This window comes from Plectropomus leopardus, chromosome 11 (genome assembly GCF_008729295.1).
Source record: "Plectropomus leopardus isolate mb chromosome 11, YSFRI_Pleo_2.0, whole genome shotgun sequence".
Taxonomy (NCBI): Eukaryota; Metazoa; Chordata; class Actinopteri; order Perciformes; family Serranidae; genus Plectropomus; species Plectropomus leopardus.
Genome location: NC_056473.1, coordinates 13,451,240 through 13,457,048, shown reverse-complemented (window position 1 = coordinate 13,457,048; position 5,809 = coordinate 13,451,240).

Here is a 5,809-nt window from a genome sequence, read left to right as displayed (position 1 = left end):
TTCAGAGCACTCCAGCAACTCTGCACAAACGTCTGCTAGGAGAGGAGAAGAGGAAGAAAGGTACAAACATGATGATGATGATGATGATTAAAAAAAAACAAAAAAACAATTCACTTCGAGCACATGATTAATTTTCTTATTTCATGGAAAACACAAGGTTATTATAGTGGTTTTGCATGTTTTAGCCTATTAACCATAATTTAGCTCCACATTTCCTACAGCTTAGTCTAATTTACTGGCTTCCTTCCTTCTTTTTGTGTCATCAGGGAATGATGACCAACCTGCAGAAATTTGCTTTATGTAGACAATTCTTCACTTTTTTGCCTTAACATTTTGTCATTTTACAGTTATTTTGAATGCATGCCATTTGTCCATGAGGATGCATTCAGCAAAAATCTACGTTTCAGAAGTTGTAGCCAAACAGTAACATTTTTAGGTCAAGACACATTCAAGTTCCCATCATCTATGTCAGTGACAAAGTTTGCTTAATATTTGTTATCTGCTTCTGTATTACTATAGCCATGTAATGTTTAAAGCCTTTGAAACTCGGGCAAATTGGCATAATTTCTTTCAAAAACATGAGAGGAAGACAATAAGCAATCTAAGAAAAAATGACCCCAAAATTAGCAAGAAATTAGTAAAAAGTACAAGAAAACTACTGAAAATCACAACCCCAAACAAACAAACAAACAAAAAGAAAAACAAAAGGGAACGTTTTTTTTTTTTTTATTAAATTAACAATTAAATTACCAGAAAAAAACTGCTTAACATTATGAAACTGTAAACGAAAATCATCATATAATTTTAATAAATAACGTTCTCAAAAAATGTCCTTTGGCTTTTTAAAAAGGGAACTTTCTAAATCTACTAATTTACTGTTTTATTGATCTTTTCTATCCAAGTTTCTCATTGCCTTTTTTTGCTGTTTTTGAGAGAAATTACAGCTGAAATAAATCAAAGGTTTAAATACTTGTGAAAGGCGTCTGGGAAAAGCACGGGAAAAGCAATGTCAATCCAGGTTTCAAAGGGTTAATTAGTTAAACTGTTGGATTTTGCATTTATGTATTACTTTTCTCTCCCAGATATTCCCTGTCCATCCAAGCATTCAAACTGGCAACGATTCATGTTGCATGCATTCATTTGTTAAGCTTCAACTCACCCACATTTTCTCATCTCTTGTGACATCTAACCACACAGACAGTTCACAGAAAGAAAAAAGTTGTTAAATACAACAAGAGTTCAATAACACGTTTACCCCTGTTTCCGTAGAGTGATCATATAGATGAGAATTTATCTTTAAATACTTTATGTTTAGAAATATAAAACTGAATGTATAATTGTCATTCAAGCAGTGAGAACAAATAAAATAATAGTCAACATAAATCATTTTTCCACTTCATTGTTTTGATTATCTGCAGTTTTAAAAAGGTGGCACACCTGCTAAAGCTGATATACATAAGGTGACAACAGGTGTAGGGGCTAACAGAGGTCGACACTCTTTGGAATGGCGCTGTTCTCCGTTAATGACCGTTTTACAAATCACGTGTCATTTTATCTACATGAGTAATTTGGGCAGGGCCACAGTTTTGTCCATGAATCTGATACTGAGTCACTAGATACAGTGTTAACTTGATTAAAACCACATGTCCCAACTGGTAATGTTCATGAAATAATCATTTAATTATGTGAGAAGAAAACAAAGATGACAGTAATTTTAAAAAATGACACATCATCATTATATAGGAGTCATACATCAGCAGCAATAAAATTACTTTAATTAAATTATGTCTCTTAACTTTGACTGCAAGTGCAGTTTCAGATTGCGGCTTGTGTCCATTAGTCCACTATTATAGATATACAGTATAAGCCACTATATTAGGCTGCACTTTTAAATGCATTTCAAATTAACTCAAACAACAAGCAGGCTTTTATGTCCTGCTAATAATGCAAAAACAAGACTAAGTCTACAGCTATGCTGGCAGCTCTGTGAGGCTTTGCAGCATGCTAATTTTACACTACATTACATTTATTTAGATAAGCTTTTATGCAAAATGATTTACAATAAGTGCATTCAACAATGTGACGACACCCCCAACCTGCAAGAATCAAGCCAGTACATCAACTTTATCAAATATGCAGATACTTCAAGTGCTGCATTTATAAAAAAAATAAGAGAAAGAGAAACATGCTCTTCAGACAATACTAAGATGCTGTTGATTATTAAGTATAATGTTTATGTCTTCCATCTTAGTTTAGCTGCCAATTAACCGAACATAAAGAGCAGCTGTGGCTGATGGAAATGTCATTAGTTTTGCAAATATGTGTTGTAAACCAAAATATTGGACAAATTGAAAATTTGACCCTATGAAGACGTTATAGTCAAAGTCAGGGGACCACCAAAATTGTTTGAATATTTTAGCAGCAGGCATGAATGTGTTTACCAAATATCAATTCAGCCAATAGCTGCTGCTATAACATTTCACTCAAAACCATCACTGCGAACCTCATGGTGGCGCCAGAGGAAAAGTCAGAAAAATCACCAAAGGGTTAATCATCTGGGAACTATGAATATCTTTTAAAAATGGTGAATGATTTCAATAACTGACTGACCGACACTGACATTTTCATCTCTAGAGCTATGCCATTAATGCAGCTACAACCTCTGGAAATGTGTAAGCAGGTGCATAGTGTTCTCTGTTTTCCCAACACCGCAGCACGTAATCTGTAGCTTAATAAAGACATAAGAACACAGGATATCCATTACGTGGACCATCGTGTGTTTGATATCTCTGCTGTAAAACTGCCATTAAAAGGTTAAACCAGTTGGTGACCAGTTTTTTTTTCCCCTTCGTCTGCTGAAGTTGTTGAAACTGAGCATGCAAACCCGACTGTGTGGCACAGGAGCTTGCAGCGGTTATGTAAGAGTGCCAGACTCCACTAATCCTTTTATAGGAGCAGAGGAGCCTGCAGGTTTTCTCATCATCAAGACAAATCAGCCTGTGAAACAGAGACATCTCAGCTGGGCTCATGTGGACACACACTGCCTCTGGATGTTAGAAATCACCCATGAAGCTGTGAGACAGATGACTTGTGAGAAAAAGGATGGGTGCTTTGTGTTATTAATAGCTGCTCCGATTCATGCTCCTTATTCTTCTAATCTGCCGGTCTTCAAACCAGTCCAGAAATACATCACAGTTTTGGATAATCTGCCCTTATTTAGCAGCGCTGTTGATGTCTTGTACATCGAGCGAAAACCTGACATCATCTGAATACTGTAAACATTTTGTCATGGTTGCCAAGATTGTTGACTCCAGCAAAAAGCACAGGACATGTATTCGGATGGCTTGTTCTGGAAAAGAGTGAAAGCGCCTGTTGAATTTTGAAACACTGCAAAAAAAATAAATAAATAAATAAAAAGACAACCAAACAAAAAAACTCCTCCTGCACACATGCAAGAATAAAGAGCAGAAATCTTCGTGGTCGCTCTCAGTGAGTTAATTGCTCTGCATTGTGGGTGCCAAGGCCTCCAAGCTTGAGGGACAATAGCAGCTCTGTAGTTGTGACAATAGCTCCGCTCTCTGAGTCAGAAGTTGCGGAAGCGCCGACATTAGGGAGCTGAAAGCTGTTGAAAGTTCAGGAGCGTGCACTCCAAGGAAGAAATCACGCAGAAGAGCTTTGGGGAGAAAAAACGACTCCCCCTCAGCCGGTGCTGCCTTTGAGGAACTCATTGTTAGCGCTGCCAGTGGGAGGCATGGAGGGCTCTGCTGGCATGTGTCGGCCTCACTCCTCGTCAGGGCCTCAGCACCGCCACGGCCAAGTGGGTAAAGGGTGTGTGTCTTTGGGGGTTTGTTAAGGGGTTGAAAGCTGCAGTTACTGTAAGAGGTTGAAGTTTGGGATCGGGGACATGTTCACTTCTCTTTCTGTACAGTATGCGGGACCACCCAGAGAGGCCTAACTGGAGCCGGGCCAGTTTCCCAGTCGAGTTCACTTTTTGCATCACAGAGCAGATTGTCCCCGATGAGATTTGCATCTTGCACAAAGCTGACAAGAGATGTCTGTCCCATCCCTCACAAGACATACATCAGTCTTATCATCTCTCACGTCACAGTAATTTGTGAGAAATTATTTCTTCCTCTTTTTAAAAAAAAACCAAAACAAAACATGACCTTATATATTTTTCTGTGAGCATCCCTGAATGATTGTGAAAAAAAAGCAAGCATTTTGCTTAAGCAACTCTTAAGCAAAATGCAGATCCTCGTAACAATATCACACCATCACACAAGCTGTGTATGCACCGCAGCAAAACGTTAGCAGATATCAAACATTTACCCTTTCAGGACTGTAAGTTAAAAGTTTGAAAAAGCATTGTTGTAGTTATTGTTGTCATACATGGTAGAGCACGGTTTATTTTTGGCAAAATTTAAAATGCGACGTGTAGAATAAAGCGATATTGATTAACTATCACTATTTTAAACTTAAATGTAGTTACTTTTTTAGTTACAATGTTTTGGTTGCACATTATGTGTTTAAGCACTGTCTGGCTGATGCATTCTGTAATTTTGACATTTTTAAAAATAAAACAAACCTTTGAAACCTGTTACGGTTTATGTGGTTTAAAAGGTATTTAAAATAAATACAAAATACAACCATTAAAGGCTGTATGTCTCTCCCCTAAGCCAATATAAAAAACATTAGTTCCTCGCCGGTGTCGAAAAAAATATTAGACTTGCCTTCTGTTTTGCTTCAGCCTCATAATTAACAAACAGCCCCTTAATGTTTAAGAGAGCATGAGAGGGTTATGTTTATACTGCATTACAGACAAGGGCGACATAGAAAGTGTTACAGAATAAATAAATCTACAGAAACTCAGGAATGAAAACAGAAATTAGTAGCTAACGGCCAAATTCTGCTTCTCTACTGCTTGTGGTGTGATGAAAATTGAGACTGGTCCAATAATCATGGGAGAAAGAAACCAGACTACCACATTTATCAGCTAATTCATAACCTGTAAATTAAGATTGGAAAACTGTAATGAAATCAAGTCATGACATCTTTTAAATTAAACTACTGTACAAGGAAGCTTAACATTCACCCATGTAAAAAACAGTACAGTATGTGCATACTTCAAGGAGCTCCATATTTTGACAGCTCGAGGACTCCCTCTGCAGGATTGTAAGGGAAACCATCATTTGACAGAAAAAAACCCTTCATACTGACAACTGCTCATTAATGAATGTTCAAAAAAAATGCTTTTTAAATCTTGTCTCTGCATTGGATTTTGGAAATGTAATCAATGTTAAATTTTAGACATTTTTAAATCGAGTAAATACCCATTTCACTGTCTTCTGTTATATGCGATCAATATATTGTCTTGATACTGATGAAAATTAGTTAAAAACAAACCAAAAAAAACATTTCAGTATGAAAGTAAGATTGAAAACCAGCGGGGAGAATATGGCCTAGAATTACTCATTATTATTATATGACATTTCTCTGTACTTCCCAGCAGTATATAGTTTCTAATGATATAGTAAATTCAATTAATGTGACCTGGATTTAGATAAATGGCAGAAAAGGATGGATGAATTTTACTCATTAAAAATGATTAATTAATTCAAATGTCTGGTGTGTATGATTTAGAGGTATCTGGCAGCTGAGGTTATAGATTTCAACCAACTGAAACTTGTACTGAGCATGTAGGAGAACTATGGTGACCGATGTAAGAGTGCAAATGGCCAATGTCTGATTTGTCCATTCTGGCCTACTGTAGAAACAAAATGAATCACTCAACAACTCCACAAAGGGCTCC